This window comes from Anomalospiza imberbis, chromosome 35 (genome assembly GCF_031753505.1).
Source record: "Anomalospiza imberbis isolate Cuckoo-Finch-1a 21T00152 chromosome 35, ASM3175350v1, whole genome shotgun sequence".
In the NCBI taxonomy this organism is placed as follows: Eukaryota; Metazoa; Chordata; class Aves; order Passeriformes; family Viduidae; genus Anomalospiza; species Anomalospiza imberbis.
Genome location: NC_089715.1, coordinates 640,591 through 667,014, shown reverse-complemented (window position 1 = coordinate 667,014; position 26,424 = coordinate 640,591). Strand labels below are relative to the sequence as shown.

General features: G+C 51.7%; 2 pseudogenes; one reads left to right on the top strand and one right to left on the bottom strand.

Moving 5' to 3' along the window:
• Positions 1–26,424, top strand: part of LOC137464036 (zinc finger protein 208-like) — a 1,110,012-nt pseudogene that overhangs the window by 638,362 nt on the left and 445,226 nt on the right.
• Positions 1–26,424, bottom strand: part of LOC137464035 (zinc finger protein 850-like) — a 1,110,255-nt pseudogene that overhangs the window by 647,024 nt on the left and 436,807 nt on the right.

Below are 26,424 nucleotides of genomic sequence, written 5' to 3'. Positions count from 1 at the left end.
CCATCTTTACACTGCTAAGGTGATTCCATAAGCAGACAGTTAGAAATACGTTGTCAGATTCCCATACTTGAAGCTGATTTCCAGGTGCTGGCCAGGACCGGTCTCGATGCCCCAAAGCAGCACAAAGTCTTCCTCAGGGCTTCCCTGCACAGGGCTGATTCCACACTTGCCCTTAGTTCTTCTGGTAGACTATGTCTAAAGCTTTTTGTCAGGTCACTCTCATGTCAAGTTAGGCCTGCCAGGTTTTTGTTATGCTAACTGCTGCTAAGTACTTAGGCATGTCTGTGCTAATTACTTGTTTACTCATGTGAATTGCTTGTGCTGACTTATGTCAAACCAAGGCCTTGTTCCATCCCCAAAGGGGCCTGAGGCCACCCGCTCCTTGTGGCACCAGTTGCTTTCCTGTGGAATGTTCTCCCTCCCCGAGGGTAAAGAGGGAGCTGCAGAAAGAGCTTGCCAGGCTGCTCTCCATCCTTTCCCAGCACTCCTGGTGAAGTGGAGAAGTCCGAGCTGAGCGCAAAGGTGCAAATGGAACAGCCGTGCACAGGAAGGCTCGGTGGGAAGGATGATCCAGGATCCATAGGCCTGGCAGCCTGAGCGTGCTCCAGGGGAAGGCCTTGGAGCAGATCCTCCTGAGTGCCATCCCACGGCACCTGCAGGGAACCAGGGCGTCTGCTGGAGGGTGGGAAAGCTCTGCGGAGGGACAGGGACAGCTGGGGCTCCTGGCGGGGTGTTGAGGGCTTCTGTGCAGGAGTTTGGGGGGCTTGGCGCTGGTGGGGTGTTGGAGAAGGAGTTGTCTGGAAGGTGAGAGGTCTAGGCTGGAATTTGAGTCAGTTTGAAGGCAGCATCTGTGCTTTGGCACAGCTTTGGTTAGGGAGGGCAGAAGGAATATCTGTGACTTTTCCTCTTCATGGTCCTGATTGTCCTGCAGGGAACAAGAGGGGAGAGCTGTACTTTACTGGCCACTCAGATCTCTGTACCAGGGGGAGGATTCGCCCTTTTGCCATCTATTCATTTCTTTGGGCTACTATTGTACCACTGAGTGGACTCTCATTTCTTGAGAGCTTTTATTCCTTAAGAGAATTAGGATATTACCATTCCTTCATAGAAAGCCGTTTGTAAACCAAAGAATGACCTCTTTTTTTGCCTCTGTGTAGTGCTCTGTTCTGTAAAGTGACTCTCAGTGGATGACATTAAGGCAAATGAGTTGCTGCTTTGAGATGGGAAGCAAAATTCCAACTCTTCACCTTCTCAGGTTATTCAAATTAATTTGGGAAGTTTGTAACTTCTTGAAACTACTTGAGTTGAGCAACGGGAAGTAAAGTTTTCCTGAACTGAGGATTCTAAAATGTCAGATTCTTCTGTGCCCTCGCAGCTAAGGTGTTTTTGTGCAGAAAGTAATTACTTCAATGAGAAAATAATTTCAGCATGGAGTAAGAGCTTCTGACAGAGACCAAGTGTTGCCAGCAGTTGCTCCAGGTGCTCCTGCCAACAGCCCCTGTAGGACAGAGCACAGCCCCTTGTGCACACTGGCTTTGGCTGCCCTCTGGCAGAGAAGCCATTTCAGGGCGGAGGTCTCTGGGGCAGGAGATGGGCACCGGTGCTGCCAGGGCTTGGGGGAACTCTGCTTTGGTGGGGACTGTGCCACACCTGCTGAAGTCAGTGCTTCCCAGGTCCCAGGGGTCAGAGCAGCATTCCTGCCCTGGCCCACACGTTCCTCGTCTGTGTCACACAGCTGTGCTTAGGATGGCCACCACATGGGACGTGTCCCGAGGAGGCCGTGCCAGTTTCTGTGAAGGCCCCGTGCCCTTCCCGCCATGGCTGTGTCAGCAGCTGCAGGGGCTCCTGCTGCTCTGAGCCCGCAGAGCAGGGCAGCGTTTGCTGAGGGTTTGAGCCGTTCCTAAAGATCCTGTTGGGCTGTCTTAGACACTTGGGGTGAGGGATTCCTTCCAACCTGAGCCACTTTGGGTGGGCTGGGGGCAGCCCCAGGGCAGGGGGCAGTGTGTGCAGGGGCCCTTTGTGACACGGTGCAGCACGGTCACCGTGGCATGGAACGGGACAGCGTGTCCAAGGGCCCTTTGTGACACGGGGTGACATAGGAGCTGGCAGTGACAAGACCATGCCACAGTGCTCGGAGCACGCGACGGGACAGGACGGGACAGAGCGGTGCCGTGAGGAGCCCCCGCACAGCGCACTCGTTCGTGTCTGACCCGGAGCTTTTCCGAGGCATTATTCCTGCAGCTGACCTCGAGGCCAGACCACAGGACTTGGTGACCTGTGGCCTTCCCGAGGCTTCTGTCCTGCAGGTGTCCTTGAGGGCAGACCGTGGGACTCTATGCCCCAGAGGAATCTCCCATCCCTGCCACCGGTGCCCTCGAGGCCAGACCACAATCCTTGACAGGAGTCTCCTGTCCTTGTGGCAGGAGCCCTCGAGACCAGAGTGCAGGACTTGCTGTCCTGTAGCCTTCCTGAGGCTTCTCTCTTGAAGGTGCCTTCCAGGCACGACTGCAGGCCTTGCTGACTCGGAGCTTTTCCGAGGCATCTCTCCTGCAAGTAGCCACAAATCCAATCACTGACATGGAGCAGAGACCCCCGAGAGTGCCCCAGCTGTCCTGGGTGGAGGAAGAGGAAGAAGGCCCTGGAGCTGGCCCTGCACAGGAGACTGAAGAGGTGGTGCAGTTCAAGCCTCAGCAGGAGGGTGAGTGGCAGAGCTGGGCTGCTGGGCTGGTGGCTGCAGCCAGCTTGGCCACATCCCATCCCATGGCATCCCATCCAATCCCAGCCCATCCCAGCCCATCCCCTGGGCACTTGCCCATGGACAGGACGGAATAGGGGCCAGGCAGACACCCCACAGCCGTGCTCCATCCCCTGGGGCATTCCAGGGCTTTCCCTGCGTGGGGAGCACAGGGCTGGGCTGTGTTCTCCGGCCTCTCCCGCAGCCCCTTCAGGCTGCGCTTGCTCTTTGCCAGGTGCATCTGTGCACCACACACAAGAGCAGGAACACACCCATGGCCTCTTCCACAGAACAGCGCAGGTACCTGCAGCCATCCCCAGCTGGGCTGGGCCTGCTGTCACCGCTCAGCCGAGCACCGCGCTTGGAGCATTCCGTGGAACATCCCTGGCTTCCTGCCCTTCTCCTACAGCTGGTTTGCAAATTCATCAAGAGGATTCGGGAGGAAGAGACCAGCACCACAGGCACAGGGCTCAGAGCATATTCGCACATCTTCAAAACCAAGACCTGTGCTGCCCTGCTGGATATGCTCGTAGAGGAGGGGTTTTCCAATCCAAAGCAAGTAAGCAGCCTGTGGCCAGGATTTCATCCTCCCAGGAATTGCTTGGCCTCCCAAGCCATGCCTACTGGTCACTGGAAGCCTTTGAGGCCATGGCAGTGTGGTGGCAAGGGAAGCACTTCTCTGGGGAAGCTGGGGACATTCCTCCCTCTGGCAGCTTTCCAAGTCTCCCCGTGCCTTCTCCAGGTGCCTGCCATGGTGAGGTACATCCACCAGTGGCTCATGGCCAGTCAGTTTGCTGAGCACAGGCTGAACAGGGCCCTGCTGGATCTCACCAAAGAACAGCCTGCTTATGTAGTAATGTGTCCTGGTTTTGGGCAAATTTGGGAGAAAACCTTCAGAATGAGCCCCCAGAAAGCAAACCCCCACGGGCCCTTGCTCACCTGGCTCGGGAAGAATTTCCCCAGAGAGTAGTGGAAACAACCTTTTTATTGAGCAGGCAAAGCACTCCCCAGCACAAAAAAATGAACAACACCAGATGACAAAAAGTCTTTCTATGCTCTGAAGAGGTGACAAATTCAGAAAGTCTCTCCTGGGAGTGGTTGCCCAGTTATCGGTCTCCGGCACTGGGGATGGCTGCTGCAGGTCACAAAATGCTGGCTCTCGGTGTTTCTTGGTGTTTCCCAGGTCCCAATCCTGAGCAGGTTCAAATGGTATTCAGGAAAGGGAAAGAAAAAAAACAGTCCAGGGAAAAAACTGGACTGCCTAGCTAAACTAACTAATAAGCAAAAGCAAGGGCAAAAGCAAAAAGCAGGAGCAAGAGCAAAGTGAAAGCAAGCAAGCCAGCAAGCAAGCAAGAAAGCAAGCAAGCCCTAACCTCTCCTAGACACAGACTCTGGGGAGAGGTGAGCCGGCTGGTAACAAGACAAAACAAACCTTCACTTTTCGGAGCCAGTCCTGAAGGCACAGAACATAGCATCAAGCATAAACAGAACACATGATTGGGGATGCAAGCACCATAACGTCACCCTAGGACATTCCACCCCTTATCTCTGAATCATCAACATAACTACCAAACATCATGTAAAAACTTCATCAAGTAAAAACTTCCATCTTTCACTTACTCAGACACATTTCCTTCCATCTCACTTGCTCAAACCTTTGACACACATTTCCTTCTATATCACTTGCACAAACCTTCAACACTTACACATTTCCTTCTATATCACTTGCACAAACCTTCGACACACATTTCCTTCTGTCTCATGTCTGTGTGGTTTAACGCAAAGACAGTGGCAGTAACATCCAGCAAACAGTGATATTTGCGTATGAGATCTCCCTGAGGTACACATCCTGTTCTTCCATATTTCTGCATTATTCACCATGTACAACCTGGTCCCTGAGCAAAGACAATCCCACAAATGGGTTTGTCTGTACTCGAGGCAGAATTGATCCACACTGTCTTCCCTAACAAACCTCTGATATGTGCCACTGGGATTTTATCTACCTGGATCGGAACAGCATATAAAAAGGAGCAGTTCCAAACATATGGCACATGATGCCAATCAGCCTCCTGATGAGCCTGTAACATTTCTTGCTCAACAGTGACATTGCAGTGGTGGCCACCAGGCCGGCTTGCCAAGGGAGGCTTCTGGTCATGCCCTGCAAGCAGCTGCTGCTGCCAAGGCGCCTTTGGTGCCTCAGGCTCTCCCTGGCACAGCTCCCAGCACCGCACTCTGCCCTTGTGCCTGAGGCCTTCCCTGTGCTGGGGCTGGCCTGGGGCTTTTCCTGCAGCTGGACCTGCCCTGCTCCTGGCACAGGAAAGGCAGTTCCTGCTGGAGCAGGAGGCTCTGCCTGCAATGGGCTCAAACCACTCCAGCAAGGCCCTGGTGACGTCAAAATTGCTTCCTAGAGCAGAATAGTCTATAATTGGTATAGCTCCTATATTGAGGAGTAAATAACTATTTTTTAAATTTTATTCTGTGTTGTAAATGGACCGTTTTATCTAATAATGATCAGAATCAATCATAGCTGTATTTATACAGATTTATATGGTAATCCATTGTTAATCGTTTGGGACAAATTGCATTAAGGTTCAATTCCACCTGTCCAATCTGCAGGGTCAGGATGGGATCCAGCCGCTGCCAGTCTCTTCTATTAGAAGGAATTCTAGAAGTCTGGGGGTCCTGCAGGGGTTTGAGGATCTATGGTGGCTGTTGGGGGTCATTTCTCCACCTCATGACTCAGCAGGAGTTTCTCCAGTAAGGAAATAAAGCTTTTGCCTGAAGCTCCCACTCTGCCCATGACAGGAACCCCTGTGAGTGCCCGTGACATCCCGGCTCTTTGGCAGCCTGGGGACTCCTGGGATGTCACTGTGGAGCCCCCGTGAGTGCCTGTGACAGATCAGTGCCTTTGCAGCCCAAGGTCCCCTGGGATGTCACCATGGGATGGCTGTGACTGCCTCTGACCACGCGGCTCTTTACCATCCCCAGAAACCCCTGGGAGGTCTCCATGGAGCCCCTGTCTCTGCCTGTGACATTCCAGCTCTTGAGGATCCTGGAGATTCTTGGAAAGTCCCCATGGAACCCCTCTGATTGCCTGTGACAAATCTGATCCTTAGCAGGCAACCATCACCAGGAAGCCCTGTTGCTATGGTCAGTTTCCATGGCAACCATTACCAGCCCCTGTTGCTATGGTCAGTTTCCATGGCAACCATCACCACCCCCTGTTGCTATACTCTGTTTCCATGGCAACCATCACCAGCCCCTGTTGCTATGGTCAGTCCCTGGGCAGCTCCATGGAGACCCCATGCCTGGGGTGGTTGCCATGGACACCAGCTCAGGCCTGGAGCCAGAGCCCGTTGCCATGGCAACCATTGGCAGTCCCATCCCCAGGGCCATGGGATCCCAGAACCACAGAACTGGCTGAGCTGGGAGGGACCCATCAGGATCCTCGAGTCCAACTGCTGGCCCTGCACAGGACACCCCAACAATGCCAGCCTGGGCCTGGCAGCGGTGTCCAAACGCTGCTGGAGCTCAGAGAGCCCTGGAGCTGTGACCCTTCCCTGGGGAGCCTGGGCAGTGCCCCAGCAGCCCCTGGGCAAAAACCTTTTCCTGAGATCCAACCTCAGCCTGCCCTGACTCAGCTGCTGCCCTCCTGCCTCCAATGGAAAGCACAAAAGGCAAAGATCCCGGGCTGGGAGGAGAACAATTTACTGGGAACAGCAACGAGACAAGGAACAAACAGAACCAGAAATAATACTGATAACAGAAGGGATAAGAAAAATTATTTACAGGGAAAACTACATCACAACTGACTGGCTCTTCCTGGCCATGTATTTCCTCCTGCCTGGAAAGGACACCCTTCTCCTCAGGGACACAAAGAGAGAGAGAGAGTCCCGTTCCTGTCCTGCCCCTGGCAATGACCTGTGGTGGGAGTGAATGTAATGACAGGGCCATGGCCAGACCCTCATGTTCTTTGATCCCACACCATGTCATTGGCAGGAGCAGGAAAAGGGAAAGATCTCTTCCCAGCATGGATCACAGGAAACATGGATCACCAGAGCTCTTCCCAACATGCGTTCTCCCATGGGAGATGAAGCTGGAGCAGTGCATGAAGCTCTTCCTGCAGCTAGGGCATTTGCAGGGCTTCCCTTACTGGTGCCTCCGTTGGTGTCTGGTCAAGTGAGAGCTCCTGGAGAAGTTCTTCCCACACTGGGGACACTTGTAGGGCCTCTCCCTGGTGTGGATGTGCTGGTGCCTGATGAGATGGGAGTTTTGCTTGAAGCCCTTCCTGCAGTGGGGGCAGCGGAAGGGCCTCTCCCCAGTGTGAATCCGCTGGTGCTTGAGAAGAATGGATCTGGTCTGAAAGCTCTTCTGACAGTTGGGACATTCGTAGGGCCTCTCCCCAGTGTGGATCATTTGGTGGATGATCAGTTGGGACTTCTGGCTGAAGCCCTTCCCACATTCCCCACATTTGTATGGCCTTTCTCCAGTGTGGATCCCCTGGTGGCTGATCAAGTGGGACCTTCGGCTGAAGCTCTTCCCACATTCCCCACACTCGTAGGGCCTTTCCCCAGTGTGGATCCTCTGGTGGCGGATCAAGTGGGACCTTAAGCTAAAGCTCTTCCCACATTCCCCACACTCGTAGGGCCTCTCCCCACTGTGGATGTGTTGGTGGATGACAAGGGCAGAGCTGCAGCTGAAGCCCTTCCCACATTCCCCACATTTGTATGGCCTTTCCCCGGTGTGGATCCTCTGGTGGCGGATCAAGTGGGACCTTAGGCTGAAACTCTTCCCACATTGCCCACACTCGTAGGGCCTCTCCCCAATGTGGATGCGTTGATGGATGATGAGGTTGGATCTGTAGCTGAAGCCCTTCCCACACTCCCCACACTCATAGGGCCATTCCCCGGTGTGGATCATCTGGTGGCAGATCAGGCTGTTGCTCTTCCTGAAGCTCTTCCCACACTGCAAGCACTTGTAGGGCTTCTCCCCATCCTGAAGCTTATCATGGACCACCAGCTCCAAGATCTGGCTGAAGCTCTGTCCACCTTTCTGGCACAGGGTGGGTCTTTCCTCCTCAGAGCACCCTGGGCTGGGTTTGCAGCCCCTCCTCCTGTGGGATCTCCAGGGCTTTTCCTCCCCATTGGATTCCTGCGTCATGGAGCTGCTCAAAACGGCCTCTGCCGGGAGGTTCTGCCGTGGGGATTTGTCCTTCCTGGTCTCCATCCTCAGCTCCTTGTCTGGGGGAGGAAGGACAAGGAGAGGATGGGATTTGCCTCCGTGCCATAGGGAAGGGGAAGGAGATCCCCGCAGTGCGTCCCCGGCAGGACGGCGTTGGCAGAGAGGTTGTCCTGTAGTCGGGGGCTGTGCTGTGCTGGGAGATAGAGCAGGAGAGAGGGCGAAAGGGGCAGTGACTTCCTCCTCACCTGCCTGGGTTTCCAGGGGCTCCTTCCCCTTCCTCGTAGCCTTCTCCTCCATTTTGCAATGGTTTGGAGAAGGAAAATTCTGTTTTGGGAGGAAAACAAGGGATGAGCACAATGAGTTTTGTACTGGTTTGAAGGCAAACCAGGAGGAGAGTCTAAGCCAGAATTACAATTTAATTAAAAAAAAAAATCAATATCAAGGCAATGATACAGAAACACTGGTTTAATCTGACAGAGTCAGGATTTAACCTGACACCCCGTTGGTCAGGGTGGTGGTAGCCGTCTGATGAAATGAAGGCTCCAGCCCTGTTGGAGTGATGATCGTGATTCTGTCAAAGCTGTGATCCTGTAGAAGGGATCACCTGATGGGTCTTGCTCTGAAGGTCCAGTGGTGGTTACGGAGCTCTTGTCCTCTGGGAATCCAGTAGGCAAGGTGGTCCTGGTGTTGCAAGGGTGAGATTATATCCAGGTAGGAATGCTTGGTTCCTCCCCCTGGGCGGAGCATCCCACAATGGGATGATGTAATTTTATCAGTCCTGCAGTGGCACTCAATGGCTCATTAACAGAAGATAGCCCCTGGAGGGCGTTATCAGGGCTGAGCCATGGAAGAGATAAAGAACACTGCCCCACCTGTTTATCACAGTTTATGAAGATGGTGACTGAAAACATACTTTGGGTTACGTCTTACATTGCACCCTCAAACAGTGAGGCAACCCCTGCTCGGGGTGGGGGATGAACACCACCCCCCTTTCCCAAACTGGCTCAGGTGTAAAACCCCCACCCTGGGAAGGCCACGCACACAGGGGACAATGTCACACTTGCCCCACCTCAGGGGAGGTCTCTGTCCCTGTCACTCCCTGGCTCTCCCCCCTTTTCTCTTTCTTCCATCTCTCTCTCTCTACCTCACATTTACTGTTCAATAAAATCCACTTGGGATTTGGTCTCGTTAACACCTTAATTGGGGCAGAGGCACCTCTCTAACAATTTAATTAACCAGATTGAGACATTATTTTGACGCAGTGAGTTCAGGGCACTGATGTCTGACCCCAAGTGCCTTTGACAAGAGCATGGTTCCCTCCTCTCAGGAGGTTCTGGCTCTTTCTGGAGGAACTCTTGAGCACCTGGAGGCAGCTTCTTCTGTGCGACTTTTGGGAGAACTTATGAGGAAAATGGCTGCTGTGGGTGGCCAGTGTAAAGAAAATATTTTGTTGTCCTTCCTAGAAAAGTTTGTTAAAATCACTGGAGGAAAGGGAGCAAATGATGCCAGCAAGACTGACAAGGATCATTCACCACAAGCTGAGGAACACAAGGCTGCCAAAAGTCCTAGTGATTTATTAAAGAAATATGGATATTGATCTAGTACTGATATCCAACTGTGACGGGCAAAAACTATCTAACAGTTTAAAGTTAGAAAGTGTATGTTTATTACGATGCCGGGCAGCGTGCGGGATAGCTCCCAAATACACACTGCCCCTTTCAAATGATTACAGAGTCCTTTTATCCATACAAGTATTGAATACCCAAAATGCAAATACATATTCATAAATTTGGAACATCCCATTCCTTACTTCATAAGCTAATCATTTCAAAAGCTATTAAGCATGCTTAATATTAAGCATGCTTAATAGCTTAATATTAATATTAAGTAGTTTGTTCCTTGAAATGGGTCGGTGGTCCCTTCATGGGGAGGGGTCCCAAAATGAGGAAGTAAATGAAGTCTTCCTCATTCTGACCTTTCTACCTTTTCAATGCAAATATTTCAATGCAAATATGACAAATGAACCTTGGTAGAGCTCCCATTCCCTGTCTTCAATTGGTTTCAGAACAGAGGAGGCCCACAACTGTCTTATGTTCCTAAAAGCTATTTGTCTGTTTCTATATTCTTCATTATAAACCCAGCTAACTAAACACTGTGTTGACAAGCAATCAGTTATTAGTTAACTACTAACTCCTAACTTTATCAAGGCGTACTCATTTGTTTTAATTAACTCTAGTAAGGCTTATCTCTAACTAAAATCTTAGCTCCTCTAAAATCTCTAAATCCCTTAAAGTTTATGTTTTACTAGAAGTCCAGCTCAAGTAGCTAAATTCCCAAATAACTCCCAAATTCACAGGCTTGTGGGCTTTGCCAAATGTGAGAATAATTTTTTTCTTCATCCCTGTCACCTTTGTGACAGCTACACAGAGCTTTCCCTTCCTTTTAATAATCTGTATTGGGCCAAATTTTCACTTTTATCAAAACCTGCCAGCAGCAGAGCTGAAGCTGTGCAGGAAACGATGAAATTTGGAACTGCCACATTATTGCTACTATTGTCAGTTTATTCATGTTTGGGATTTGTTTGCATTTCCATCACAAGTGACATGTGGGAAGAGCAAATATTCCTCAAGGCATTTTATGTAGGGTGAAGTTTGATTTCTGCCGAGTTTGTTTTGTCCAGTGCCCAGGGGATGCTTGAGGTGTCTCTGTGCCTCTTGTCCTGGCAGATGCTTGGGAGGAGCTTGGGGGATTGTCCCTGTCCCTGTCACCCCAGGCCATTCCCCAAGGGGTGTCCCTGTCCCTCTCACCCCAGGCCATTCCCCAGGGGGTCTCCATTTCTCCATCGTTCTCACCCCAGGGAATGCCTGGGAGGGTCTCCCTACCTCTCACCCCTGTGCCATGGGAGTGCTCAAGGGAGTCTCTGTCCCTCTCAGCCCTGGGGGCGCTCGGGAGTTGAAACAGGCTATTTTACAGGGTAAATTTAACAGGGTAGAAATCCATGTGTATTTAAGTGAAATGTGCTGCTTTGAATCATTAGTAGCTTGCCAGCATAGATAAAATACTGCTAGCTCTGCTGCTGAAACGTGGATGAAAAATCGATCCCACAAATCCCATACGGAGCTGTAGAGACTGTGTGTTTATTGCAGCGCTGGACACATGTGGGGATCCTTCCCCTTCAAAGGGCATGCACGCCCCTGAGTAAGAGACGGTCCCAAGTTCCCCTCATTTTTGCCTCACGTTTGCCACAATGGCAGAGACTGAGATCCTGGAGACCCCGATCGGAGTTCTGGCTTGGAGAGGTGGATGATTATTTTTGCAGGTGTATTTGCTGTGCCACCACGGACCACTGCTTTGAGCAGGGCCTGGCAAGGAGCGGCTTGTTCTACCTGCTTACACCTGCTTCACAATACCTGCTCAACCCACGAATTTTCCCACCTCTTGGCCAAATGAACTTTCTGGGGTAACTCTGGTGATCTCCCACGGAAGACCCCTCATCTGCCTCATGACCACTGTGACGGACAGAGATTGAAGCCCCTCCCAAAGACTGAGACTCAGACCCCTACCACAGGGAGGAGGGCTGGCCTGATCAATGTGAGATGTTTGCCCAGGTGTGGTCGATGGACCAAGAAGACAATGGCTCTCGCTCACTGCTGATAACATGACCTGTTCCCCTTTGGTGGCTTCAATGGACATTCATTGTCTTCTCCCCATCCCCCCCTTCCACAGAGGACTATAGAAGATCCCTGAGATAACCAAGATTTTGAGATTCTCCCTGATGTGACACGGCTCCTTGGGAGCCACTGCAGGAGCGGCACCCTGGGAGCCTCGGGAATGCCCCTCTGGGATCCACGGCACACACTCCCAGGGGCTGGAATTCCAGTTCCCAGCCAGGAAAAGATGTTCCTGCCCTTGAAGGCAAAACTCTTAACAAGGAGCCAGAAGCCAAGTGGAGCAAGATCCTACAGTGACATTTCACTGCCAGCCTTCATAACTTCACCCATAGTTGTTGTAGCTCATGGATTAGGAATGAAATCAGGGCAGGGCCTTTGGTGGGAGCTGCCCTGGATCAAGGGAGACACTGAGAGAGACACAGAGCAGGCAAAGAGAGGCAGGAGAGAAAAGAGGACACAAACACTGAGAAGGTGGCACTCTGAAAACAGAACTGCAACTGACTGAAAAGGAATGGGATGGAAAGAAATAATTTTGTGACTTGTATTTCCAATCAAAATACAATTTCCTCCCTTTCTCACAAATCTCCTCCCGCTGTCATTCAGCAGGGCTGTCAGAACGTTCTTCATTCTGAATGGATGTTCCACGCAGCAGTCACAAAGAAACAGGGAACAGGGACCTTCCTGCCCGTGGGGAGTTTGCCATCCTCAGCTGAGGAGAGTAGAAGGCACCAGAAGGAAAGGACAGCTGGGCTTCACCCTTCCTCAGGAAAGAGGCAGGGGAAAAATCTCTCATCATGTCTGCACCTGCTCCCACAGGGATGTGAAGGCTGATCCCAGAGCCCCAAGGGTCACATTCAGGGCTGCCCGCAGGGAATGCTCGCCTGGTATTGAGGGGCAGTGTGGGAGCACCTGGATCTTGGAGAACCCAGCTGCCCCCCATGTTTGGAGGTGCCTGAGGAGGGCTGGGACGATTCCAGGGACATCCTGCAGTGACATCCTGCCTGTTCCGCTCTGCGTGCGCTCAGTCCCAAACCTGACCCTGATCCTGCTCTCAATCTCACTCCACATTTAGACACACTCACAGTTCTGTATTTAATCTCATCCCAGAGGCAGAATTATCTAGCCTCAGACCCAATCCCAACCCCAGCCCTAAAGCCAATCCCATGACTAGCCTTAACCCCAATCCCAGCTCTAATCCAAATCTCAGTCCCAACTCCAAACCCAGCCCCAATTCCACCCTCTTCCTAAATTCTCATCCCAAATCAAATCCCAGGTTCAGCCTTTCTGGGCGTTTGGCGATGTCTCTGTCCCTCTGACCCCGATGACATTTGGGCGGGGTCACACCAGGGCTGAGAGGGGCAGAGAACCCCCCACCTCCCCAGGGATGAGAAGGTTGGAGAGCCCCCCTGCCCTGAGCACCCTGAGAGGTGAGAGGGACACAGAGCCCCTGGTCCCCAGCCCTGCACAAGCATTCCCTGAGGCCAGAGGGGTGAAGACCCCCCGAGCATCCCCCAGGGCAAGGGGACAAAGACCCCCGAGCACTCCCAGGGCTGAGAGGGACAGAGACTGCCCCGAGCACCCCCTGGCACAGGGTGAGAGGGAGGGAGACCCCCCAGACATTCCCTGGGGTGAGAACAATGGAGACCCCTGGAGAATGGCCTGGGGTGACAGGGACAGGGACACCCCCTGGGGAATGGCCTGGGGTAAAAGGGACAGGGACAATCCCCCCAAGCCCCTCCCAAGCATCCTCCAGGGTGAGAGGCACAGACTGCCCTGGAGCATCCCTTCGGCACCAGACAAAATAATCTCAGCAGAAATCAAACTTAACTCTGCATAAAATACTTTGATGAATATTTGATATTCCCACAAGTCACTTGTGATGGAAACGCAAACAAATCCCAAACATGAACAAACCGACAATAGAAGCAATTCTGTGGCAATTCCAAATTTCATTGGTTCCTGCACAGCTCCAGCTCAGCTACTGGCAGGTTCCGATAAAAGAAAAGTGGAAATTCGGCCCAATACAGATTATTAAAGGTAAGGGAAAGCTCAGTCTACCTGTCACAATGGTGACAGGGATGAAGAGAAAAATGATTCTCACATTTGGCTGTTGTAGATGCAGGCAAACCCAATAGGAAGAATGAAGATGTCTAACTCCAGTTCAGAAGGCTGAATGATTTCTTTATTATAATTATGCTATAATGCATTAATATACTATATAAAAGAGGATACTAAAAGTACATGCTACTTTCTCTAACTATCATATCTAACTAACTCATTTGGCAAAGCCCCCAAGCCTGTGAATTTGGGACTTATTGGGGAATTTAGCTATTTGAGCTGGGCTTCTTGTACAACTTCGTGCAGCCTTGTGTTCCTCACCTTGTGGTGAATGACCCTTGTCAGTCTTGCTGGTATCATTTGGTCCCTTTCCACCAGCGATTTTAACAAACATTTCTAGGAAGGACAACAAAATATTTTCTTTACACTGGCCACCCACAACAGCCATTTTCCTCATATGTTCTCCCAAAAGTCACACTGAAGAAGCTGCATTGAAGTTTCCAAGAGTTCCTCCAGAAAGAGCCAGAACCTCCTGATAGGAGGGAACCATGCTGTTGTCAAAGGCACTTGGGGTCAGACATCAGTGCCCTGAACTCACTGCGTCAAAATAATGTCTCAATCTGGTTAATAAAATTGTTAGAGAGATGCCTCTGCCCCAATTAAGGTGTTAACGAAACAAATCCAAAGTGGATTTTATTGAACAGTAAATGTGAGGTAGAGAGAGAGATGGAAGAAAGAGAAAATGGGGGAGAGCAAGGGAGTGACAGGGACAGAGACCTCCCCTGAGGTGGGGCAAGTGTGACATTGTCCCCTGTGTGCGTGGCCTTCCCAGGGTGGGGGTTTTACACCTGAGCCAGTTTGGGAAAGGGGGGTGGTGTTCACCCCCCACCCCGAGCGGGGATTGCCTCACTGTTTCAGGGTGCAATGTAAGATGTAACCCAAAGTATGTTTTCAGTCACCATCTTCATAAACTGTGATAAACAGGTGGGGCAGTGTTCTTTATCTCTTCCATGGCTCAGCCCTGATAACGCCCTCCAGGGGCTATCTTCTGTTAATGGGCCATTGAGTGCCACTGCAGGACTGATAAAATTACATCATCCCATTGTGGGATGCTCCGCCCAGGGGGAGGAACCAAGCATTCCTACTTGGATATAATCTCAGCCTTCCAACACCAGGACCACCTTGCCTACTGGATTCCCAGAGGACAAGAGCCCCATAACCACCACTGGACCTTCAGAGCAAGACCCATCAGGTGATCCCTTCTGCAGGCTCACTGCTTTGACAGAATCACATTCATCACTCCAACAGGACTGCAGTCACCATTTCATCAGACGGCTACCACCACCTGACCAACGGGGTGTCAGGTTAAATCCTAACTCTGTCAGATTAAGCCAGTGTTTCTGTATCATTGCCTTGATATTGATTTTTTTTGTATTAAATTGTAATTCTGGCTTAGACTCTCCCCTGGTTTGCCTTCAAACCAGTACAAAACTCAATGTGCTCATCCCTTGTTTTGCTCCCAAAACAGAATTTCCCATTCCCAGACCTTTGCCAGATGGAGGAGAAGGCTGTGAGGAAGAGTAAGATGCCCCGAGACACCCATGCACGTGAGGAGGAAATCACTGTCCCTTTCCTCCTCTCTCCTGCTCCATCTCCCAGCCCAGCACGGCCCCTGGTTGCAGGACAACCTCTCTGCCAATGCCGTCCTGCCGGGGATGCACTGGGGGGCTCTCCTTCCCCTTCCCTATGGCACGGAGGCAAATCCCATCCTCTCCTTGTCCTTCCTCCCCCAGACAAAAAGCTGAGGATGGAGACCAGGGAGGACAAATCCCCATGGCAGAACCTCGTGGCAGAGGCCGTTTTGAGCAACTCCATGGCGCAGAAATCCAACGGGGAGGAAAAGCCCAGGAGATCCCACAGGAGGAGGGGCTGCAAACCCAGCCCAGGGTGCTCTGAGGAGGAAAGACCCACCCTGTGCCAGGAAGGTGGACAGAGCTCCTGCCAGAGCTCGGAGCTGGTGGGCCATGAGCAGCTTCACCATGGGGAGAAGCCCTACAAGTGCTTGGAATGTGGGAAGAACTTCAGGAAGAGCAACAGCCTGATCTGCCACCAGATGATCCACACCGGGGAATGGCCCTACGAGTGTGGGGAGTGTGGGAAGGGCTTCAGCTACAGATCCAACCTCATCATCCATCAACGCATCCACACTGGGGAGAGACCCTACGAGTGTCCCAAGTGTCAGAAGAGGTTTCCGACCAGCTCCAGTCTCCTTGTACATCAGCGGATTCACACTGAGGAGAGGCCCTTCCGCTGCCCCGACTGCGGGAAGGGCTTCAAGCACAACTCCACACTTGTCAGACACCGTCGCATCCACACCAGAGAGAGGCCCTACGAATTTGGGGAATGTGGGATGAGCTTCAGCCAGAGCTTCAGCCTGATCCAGCACCAGAGGATCCACACCAGGGAACGGCCCTATGAGTGTGGGGAATGTGGAAAGAGTTTCAGCCAGAAGTCCCACTTGATCTGCCACCAGAGGATCCACACTGGAGAAAGGCCATACAAGTGTGGGGAATGCGGGAAGGGGTTCAGCCAGATGTCCCATCTGATCGTCCACCAAATGATCCACACTGGGGAGAAGCCATATGAGTGTCCCGAGTGTAAGAAGAGGTTTCCAACCAGCTCCCATCTTCTCCTGCACCAGCGGATTCACACAGAGGAGAGGCCCTTCCGCTGCCCCGACTGCAGGAAGGGCTTCAAGCACAACTCCCACCTCATCACCCACCGGCGCATCCACACCAGGGAGAGGCCCTACAAGTGTCCCCAGTGTGGGAAGAGCTTCACTCAGAGCTCTCACTTGACCAGACACCGATGGAGGCACCAGTAAGGAAAGCCCTGCGAGTGCCCCAACTGCAGGAAGAGCTTTGTGCACGGCTCCAGCTTCATCTCCCATGGGAGAACCCATGCTGGGAAGAGCCTTGGTGATCCACGTTCCCTGTGATCCATGCTGGATAGACATATGTCCCTTTTACTGCCCCTGCCAATGACATGATGTGGGATCAAAGAACATGAGGGTCTGGCCATGGCCCTATCATTACATTCACTCCCACCTCAGGTCATTGCCAGGGGCAGGAAAGGGACTCTCTCTCTCTCTCTCTCCGAGGAGAAGTGTGTCTTTTCCAGGGAGGCGGAAATACATGGCCAGGAAGAGCCAGTCAGTGGTGTTGGAGTTTTCCCTGTAAATAGTTTTTCTTATCACTCCTGTTATCAGTATTATTTCTGTTCCTGTTTGTTCCTTATTTCGCTGCTGTTCCCAGTAAATTGTTCTTAACCCAGCCCAGGATCTTTTGTGCTTTCGATGGGAGGCGGGAGGGCAGGGAGAGACAGTGCGGTTTTAGCGGGAGCAGGAAATTGGGGAATCCCATTCCTGAACCCCAGCCCTTGGAAACCAAGCACCCAGCTGGTCCCAGCCCTGGTGGCCATGGACACAGCCTTGGGAGCGGGTCCCTGGCTGGGGCTGTGGGAACCTCTTCACTCTGGTGCTCAGGGACAGGACTGGAGGGAGCGGCTGCAGCTGAGTCGGGGCAGGCTGAGGTTGGATCTCAGGAAAAGGTTTTTGCCCAGAGGCTGGTGTCCATGGCAAACACCCCTGACATGGAGTCTCCACGGAGCTGCCAAAGGACTGGCAATAGCAACAGGGGGCTGGTGATGGTTGCCATAGAAACTGACCATAGCAACAGGGGCTGGTGATGGTTGCCATGGAAACTGACCATAACAACAGGGGTTCCTGGTGATGTTTTCCTGCTAAGGATCAGATTTGTCACAGGCACTCAGGGGGGTTCCATGGGGACTTTCCAAGAGTCTCCAGGATCCTCAAGAGCTGGAATGTCACAGGCAGAGACAGGGGCTCCATGGAGACCTCCCAGGGGTTTCTAGGGATGGGAAAGAGCCGTGTGGTCAGAGGCAGTCACAGCCATCCCATGGTGACATCCCAGGGGTCCTTTGGCTGCAAAGGCACCGATCTGTCACAGGCACTCATGGGGGCTCCACGGTGACATCCCAGGAGTCCCCAGGCTGCCAAAGAGCTGGGATGTCACGGTCGGTCACAGGGGTTCCCGTCATGGGCAGAGTGGGAGCTTCAGGCAAAAGCTTTATTTCCTTACTGGAGAAACTCCTGCTGAGTCATGAGGTGGAGAAATGTCCCCCAACAGCCACCATGGATCCTCAAACCCCTGCAGGACCCCTAGACTTCTAGAATTCCTTCTAATAGAAGGGACTGGCAGTGGCTGGATCCCATCCTGACCCTGCAGATTGGACAGGTGGAATTGAACCTTAATGCAATTTGTCGCAAAAGATTAACGATGGAATACCAGATAAATCTGTATAAATAAAGCTATGATTGATTCTGATCATTATTAGATAAAACGGTCTATTTACAACACAGAATAAAATTTTAAAATGAGTTATTTAGTCCTCAATATAGGAGCTATACCAATTATAGACTATTCTGCTCTAGGAAGCAATTTTGATGTCACCAGGGCCTTGCTGGAGTGGTTTGAGCCCACCGCAGGCAGAGCCTCCTGCTCCAGCAGGAACTGCCTTTCCTGTGCCAGGAGCAGGGCAGGTCCCACTGCAGGAAAAGCCCCAGGCCAGCCCCAGCACAGGAAAGGTCTCGGGCACAAGGGCAGAGTGCCGTGCTGGGAGCTGTGCCAGGGAGAGCCTGAGGCACCAAAGGCGCCTTGGCAGCAGCAGCTGCTTGCAGGGCATGGCCAGAAGCCTCTCTTGGCAAGCCGGCCTGGTGGCCACCACTGCAGTGTCACTGTTGAGTAAGAAATGTCACAGGCTCATCAGAAGGCTGATTGGCATCATGTGCCATATGTTTGGAACTGCTCCTTTTTATATGCTGCTCCAGTCCAGGTAGATAAAATCCCAGTGGCACATATCAGAGGTTTGTTAGGGAAGACAGTGTGGATCAATTCTGCCTCGAGTACAGACAAACCCATTGGTGGGATTGTCTTTGCTCAGGGACCAGGTTGTACACGGTGAATAATGCAGAAATAGGGAAGAACACGATGTGTACCTCAGGGAGATCTCGTATGCAAATATCACTGTTTGTTGGATGTTACTGCCACTGTCTGTACATTAAACCACACCGACATGAGACAAAAGGAAATGTGTAAGTGTCGAAGGTTTGTGCAAGTGATATAGAAGGAAATGTGTGTCAAAGGTTTGAGCAAGAGAGATGGAAGGAAATGTGTCTGAGTAAGTGAAAGATGGAAGTTTTTACCTGATGAAGTTTTTACATGACGTTTGGTAGTATGTTGACGATTCTGAGATAAGGGGTGGAATGTCCTAGGGTGATGTTATGGTGCTTGCATCCCCAATCGTGTGTTCTGTTTATGCTTGATGTTATGTTCTGTGCCTTCAGGACTGGCTCCAAAAAGTGAATGTTTTTTTGTCTTGTTATCAGCCAGCTCACCTCTCCCCAAAGTCTGTGTCTAGGAGAGGCTAGGGCTTGCTGGCTTTCTTGCTTGCTTGCTGGCTTGCTTGCTTTCGCTTTGCTCTTGCTCCTGCTTTTTGCTTTTGCCCTTGCTTTTGCTTATTAGTTAGTTTAGCTAGGCAATCCAATTTTTTCCCTGGACTGTTTTTTTTCTTTCCCTTTCCTGAATACCATTTGAACCTGCTCAGGACTGGGACCTGGGAAACACCAAGACACACCAAGAGCCAGCATTTTGTGACCTGCAGCAGCCACCCCCAGTGCCAGAGACCGATAACTGGGCAACCACTCCCAGGAGAGACTTTCTGAATTTGTCACTTCTTCAGAGCGTAGAAAGACTTTTTGTCATCTGGTGTTGTTCATTTGTTGTGCTGGGGAGTGCTTTGCCTGCTCAATAAACAGGTTGTTTCCACTACTCTCTGAGGAAATTCTTCCTGAACCAGGTGGGGGAGGACTCGTGGGGGGTTTGCTTTCTGGGGGCTCCTTCTGAAGGTTTTCTCCCAAATTTGCCCAAAACCAGGACACATTACTACATCAGCACGCTGTTCGTTGGTGAGATCCAGCAGGGCCCTGTTCAGCCTGTGCTCAGCAAACTGACTGGCCATGAGCCACTGGTGGATGTACCTCACCATGGCAGGCTCCTGGAGAAGGCACGGGGAGACTTGGAAAGCTGCCAGAGGGAGGAATGTCCCCAGCTTCCCCAGAGAAGTGCTTCCCTTGCCACCACACTGCCATGGCCTCAAAGGCTTCCAGTGACCATCAGGCATGGCTTGGGAGGCCAAGCAATTCCTGGGAGGATGAAATCCTGGCCACAGGCTGCTTACTTGCTTTGGATTGGAAAACCCGTCCTCTACGAGCATATCCAGCAGGGCAGAACAGGTCTTGGTTTTGAAGATGTGCGAATATGCTCTGAGCCCTGTGCCCATGGTGCTGGTCTCTTCTTCCCGAATCCTTTTGATGACTTTGCAAACCAGCTGTAGGAGAAGGGCAGGAAGCCAGGGATGTTCCACGGAATGCTCCAAGCGCGGTGCTCGGCTGAGCGGTGACAGCAGGCCCAGCCCAGCTGGAGATGGCTGCAGGTACCTGCGCTGTTCTGTGGAAGAGGCCACGGGCGGGATCCTGCTCTTGTGTGCGGTGCACGGCTGAATCTGGCAAAGAGCGAGCACAGCCTGAGCTGAGGGGCTGCGGGAGAGGCCGGAGAACACAGCCCAGCCCTGCGCTCCCCAGGCAGGGACAGCCCTGGGATGCCCCAGGGCATGGAGCACGGCTGTGGGGTGTCTGCCCTGGCCCCTATTCCGTCCTGTCCATGGGCAAGTGCCCAGGGGATGGGATGGGATGGGATGGGATGGGATGGGATGGGATGGGATGGGATGGGGCCAAGCTGTCTGCAGGCACCGGCCCTGCGGCCCAGCTCTGGCACTCACCCTTCTGCAGTGGCTGGAACTGCTGCACCTCTTCAGGCTGCTGTGCTGGGGCAGTCCCAGGGCCTTCTTTCTCCTCCTTCCCCCAGGCCAGCTTGGGCACGCTCGCAGGCCTGTGCTCTACGACACTGCCTGGATTCATGGCTGCTTGCAGGAGAAGGTGGCTCGGAAAAGCTCCGAGTCAGCAAGTGCTGCAGAGTGAAGTCTTGGCAAGGCTACAGGACAGCAAGTCCTGCACTCTGGTCTTGGGGCTCCAGCCACAAGAACAGGAGACTCCTCATCAAGAACCGTGCTAAGGAAATGCCACGGTCTGCCCTGGAGGGCACCTGCAGAAGAGAAGCCTCGGGAAGGCCAGAGATCACCAAGCCCTCTGGTCTGGCCACGAGGTCACCTGCAGGAGTAACGCCTTGAGAAAGCTCCAGGTCAGACACAAACGAGTGCGCTGTGCGGGGGCTCCTCACGGCACCGCTCTGTCCCGTCCTGTCCCATCGCGTGCTCCGAGCACTGTGGCGTGGTCTTGTCACCGCCAGCTCCTATGTCACCCCGTGTCACAAAGGGCCCTTGGACACGTTGTCCCGTTCCATGCCACGGTGACCGTGCTGCACTGTGTCACAAAGGAACCCTGCACACACTGCCCCCTGCCCTGGGGCCGCCCCCAGCCCACCCAAAGTGGATCAGGTTGGAAGGAATCCCTCACCCCAAGTGTCTAAGACAGCCCGACAGGATCTTTAGGAACGGCTCAAACCATCAGCAAACGCTGCCCTGCTCTGCGGGCTCAGGGCAGCAGAAGGAGCCCCCAGGGCTGCCGACGCAGCCGTGCTGGGAAGGGCACGGGGCCTTCACAGAAACTGGCACGGCCTCCTTGGGACACGTCCCGGCTGGTGGCTATCCTGAACCCGCGGGTGTGACACAGACAAGGAATGTGTGGGCCAGGGCACGAATGCTGCCCTGACCCCTGGGGCCCGGGGAGCGCTGACATCAGCAGGTGTGGCACAGTCCCCGCCCAAGCAGACCTGCCACCCCCCGAGCCCTGGCAGCACCGGTGCCCGTCTCCTGCCCCAGAGACCTGTGCCCGTGGGGGGCTCCTGTGCCAGAGGGAGTCAAAGCCCACGTGCACTGGGGGCTGTGCTCTGTCCTACAGGGGCTGTAGGCAGGAGCACCTGGAGCAACTGCTGGCAACACTTGTTCTCTGTCAGAAGCTCTTACTCCATGCTGAAATTATTTTCTCATTGAAATTATTGCCTTCAGAACAAAACCACCTCAGCGGTGAAGGCACACAAGAATCTGGCAAGTAAGAATCCTCAATTCAGGAAAGCTTTACTTCCCATTGCTCAACTCAAGTAGTTCCAAGAAGTTGCAAACTTCCCAAATGAATAGGGATAGCCTGAGGAGGTGAAGAGTTGGAATTTTGCTTCCCATCTCAAAGCAGCAACTCATTTGCCTTAACCTCATCCACTGAGGGTCACTTTACAGAACAGAGCACTACACAAAAAAGGGAAAAAACAAGGGCCATTCTTTGGTTTTCTATGAATGGATGATCATATACTAATTCTCTTAAGAAATAAAAGCTCTCAATAAATCAAAGTCCACTCAGTGGTAGAAAAGTAGCTCAAAGAATTGAGTAGATGGCAAAAGGGCTAATCCTGCCCCAGGTACAGAGATCTGAGTGGCCAGTAAAGTACAGCTCTGCCCTCTTGTTCCCTGCAGGAGAATCAGCACCATGAAGAGGAAAAGTCACAGATATTCCTTCTGGCCTTCGTAACCAAAGCTGTGCCAAAGCACAGATGCTGCCTTCAAACTGACTCAAATTCCAGCCTAGACCTCTCACCTTCCAGACAACTCCTTCTCCGACACCCCACCAGCACCAAGCCCCACAAACTCCCGCACAGAAGCCCTCAACACCCCGCCAGGAGCCCCAGCTGTCCCCGTCCCTCCGCAGAGCTTTCCCACCCTCCAGCAGACGCCCTGGTTCCCTGCAGGTGCCGTGGGATGGCACTCAGGAGGATCTGCTCCAAGGCCTTCCCCTGGAGCACGCTCAGGCTGCCAGGCCTATGGATCCTGGATCATCCTTCCCACCGAGCCTTCCTGTGCACGGCTGCTCCATTTGCACCTTTGCGCTCAGCTCGGACTTCTCCACTTCACCAGGAGTGCTGGGAAAGGATGGAGAGCAGCCTGGCAAGCTCTTTCTGCAGCTCCCTCTTTACCCTCGGGGAGGGAGAACATCCCACAGGAAAGCAACTGGTGCCACAAGGAGCGGGTGGCCTCAGGCACCTTTGGGGATGGAACAAGGCCTTGGTTTGACATAAGTAAGCACAAGCAATTCACATGAGTAAACAAGTAATTAGCACAGACATACCTAAGTACTTAGCACCAGTTAGCATAAGAAAAACCTGGCAGGCCTAACTTGACATGAGAGTGACCTGACAAAAAGCTTTAGACACAGTCTACCAGAAGAACTAAGGGCAAGTGTGGAATCAGCCCTGTGCAGGGAAGCCCTGAGGAAGACTTTGTGCTGCTTTGGGGCATGGAGACCGCTCCTGGCCAGGGCCTGGATATCAGCTTCAAGTATGGGAATCTGACACAATGTATTTCCAACTGCCTGCCTATGGAATCACCTCAGCAGTATAAAGATGGATGGTGATTTTGATACAACTCCTACATCAACCCACTGAAATTTATATGTGGCAGAGAAACACTTTAGTGGGGTGCAGACCCCTGCCCTCCTGCCAGGTCAATAAAAGGGCTTTTGGCTGACAATGCATTTGTCTGCCGATTTGTTTGAATGAGGGAGACCCCTCAGGACTGCTGTATCCTGAGGGAACACCGTTGGCCTTGGCCTGTAGGCACCTGCACAAGCTTAAAATCAGCTGCCTCAGCTTCCAGGACCTCTCTTGGCCAGCATCCTGACATGGATGCAGGACTGCTGTGAGGCACTGCTGGGACCCAGTGGGACAGGACTGGCTGTCTCGTGTCCACGTAGCATGCCTTACACAGCCAGGGCCGTGGCTAGATGAACTGAGAGGATTCCACTGCCTCAGTGGTTTGGGCTTGACCCCTGGGAGTTTCTGAATCCAGTAAATCACTGGATAGATAAAGGGGATGAATGGGTTTATTTAGAGGGGCTTTACTGGACCTCAGCTGGTGTGGAAGTTGCTAACAGCGGGTCTGTTAGCTAAAGAAGCGCAAAGAAGTTGAGAAGTAAGAAGTTGATAAGGAGTTTTTTTAAGGTTGTTATTGAGGAGACTAAGAGAAGAGAGGAATTGAAGAAAGATAAAGAGGAAACTTTGTAACTAAACAAAGCATTTTTTAAAAGTCAATTAAAGTCACTGTTACTTTTCACTCATAGTGTTATGTTAATTTACTGTAGCCAATAGTTAAATTAGAAGAAGTATAAACAATTAGAAGTGTATAAAAAGTCAACCATCTTCGATAATAAAGAGTTGCCATCTAAGACTGCTTAATGCCTCTACTTTGTATCGCAACCGCCTCAGCAGTGACAAGCTGGTAATGTAGTTTCTCTAGATGGGAAGCAGCCTGCTGTGGAGAATTTAGAAATTCACGAAGGAGTAAGTGGAATAGCCTGCCTTTGCGGGCAGTTCTTGGGAGCCTTGGGCACCTTGAGAGACTGGCACCCTCCATGGGCACTATTGCAGTGCGGAGTTTGTGAGAGGCGTTGGTACCGCTGTTCCGCAGGCGGCGGGGCACATGCTCTGAGTGTGGACAGAGGTTTCCTAATCAAGCTGATTTTGAACCTCAGATTTTAAAGCTTGTGTGTGGAAAATCACATCTGGTACCTGTAACCTGGGGTTGCACGTGGGAGGAGAATTGGGAAAGGACTGTGAGGCTTTGTGAAGAGAGTTTTGGGTGGAAGTGAGAAGGAGAAGGAGATAATGGGAACTCACCAGAGCAAAGAAGTTCCCCGAGCTAGCCCTTTGGGATGTATCTGAACCCACTGGAAAGAAGTCACCAGTAAGGTGGGATTGGAGAACAAGAAAGATTTAATCCAATGCTGCATGCGGAGTGGCCATTATACAGGCTGGAAGACTGAACCAAGTGGCCACAGGCAGGAACTTTAGATTGTAATACCTTGTTGCAGTTGATGCTGTTTTTAAGACAGGAAGGAAGTAGGATGAGGTCTCTTCTGCTGGTATGTTTCTCACCTTACGAAATCATCTGGAATGGGAGAGGGACTGTGGGCTCAGCACTCCCTCAGACCCACTGGTGTTAGCCCTTGAGAAGGAAAACAAAGGAAATAGAGGGCAAATTAAGCAATGTTGCTCAGCATGCAGCATAGGTAGCCATGTACCAAATCAGATAAGGTCTACAGTGCTGCAGCTCAAGAACAAGATACAATAGATTTGCTGAAAGTGCCTCCTAGGAGACGGGAGGATGAGGATGAGGATGAGGTGGACTTTCCAAAAAAATAGGACTTAGGCTTGGAAGGGACATCCGCTCAAACCCACTCCCCTCCTGGCAGTCCGGTTTAGTCCAGAACCAGGAGACAAGCAGTGTTACAGGCCGCTCTGCGAGAGGCAGTGGGACCGGAAGGAGGGAGACTGATGGTTAAAGTACCATTCTCCACCCCTGATCTAGAGGCATGGGAAAGGATTGCTAAAATTACCACAGCGACCTGATACTTATTGCGAAGCATTTACAATATGTTATCAAACAACACAACCCAGATTGGAGAGACACCCAGTTATTACTGGATACTTTCACTGAAACAGAAAAGCAGCTGATCCTGAGAAGGGGCTTTGGCCGAGGATAACTGTAAAAGCCGGTGATTGGATGTAAGAGAATTTTTCCCTCTCCCAAGGGACCCTAAATGGCATCCAAATATATTGGCAGAGTTACAGAAATTAGCAGATTATCAAGATTGGATAGCACTGGGAGTGGAGAGAGCTATCCCAAAGACCAAAAATTGGTCTGTCCTGTATTCTGTTAAGCAGGGGCCTTCCCAGACTCCATCTGAGTTTCTAGAGTGTCTAAGGGATGCTGTGCATCGCCATGCACCATTAGACCTGGGGTCTGAGATAGGAATTGTGGTGCAGAGAATCACAAATGGGACATCTCGCCATGATCAATATGATCAAGTGAAACCAATTTTATTGTACAGAGGCCTGTATTTATAATAAGTTCTGCTGTGCACGAGCCTCTAGCTAATACATGATTGGTTAATCCTAGCTGTTTATGTGTCTAAAATTAAATGCTGGTTGGATCACCCGATTCTTGACGCGTCTTGCTTTGGTTGTCTGGCCCACCCTGAGCTCTCTTTTTTATTTTGCTGACAACTTTGCCGACTCCTATGACTTCTTCTTCTTTTCCTGTCATCAAGGATTCACTGACCCCGTTTCTTGAACTGGCTACTTTGTTACCAGAAGGCTGGATTGTGCATCTGCTGAATGTGTCCATTGTCCTGCAAAAAATCCTCAACAGGGGATGTCCTATTATTTCCAGAAGCAGGGTGCAAACTTTTAGGGCGGGATTTACAGGTGCAGTTAGACATTGGAGTACTCCCAGAGGAAGGAAAAATGGTGGTTAAGGTATTAAAATTAACGGAAGAGAATGAGGACAAAATTCATGAGGTGGTGTGGACAAAACTGAAAAATCGAGGTAAATTGAACATGAAACCTATAGTAATAAAAACAGTTAATGAGAACCATCCAGTTCAGGTATGACAATACCCACTCTCCCTGGAAGGGAGACAAGGACTGCAGCCAGGGATCCAGGACCTACTTGAGGAGGGGACCTTAGAGCCATGTATGTCCCCCAAAATACACCCATGTTACCAATAAAGAAGTCAGATGGGACTTACAGGCTTGTCCAAGATTTAAGAGAAGCAAACCAAAGAACAGTGAATCGGTA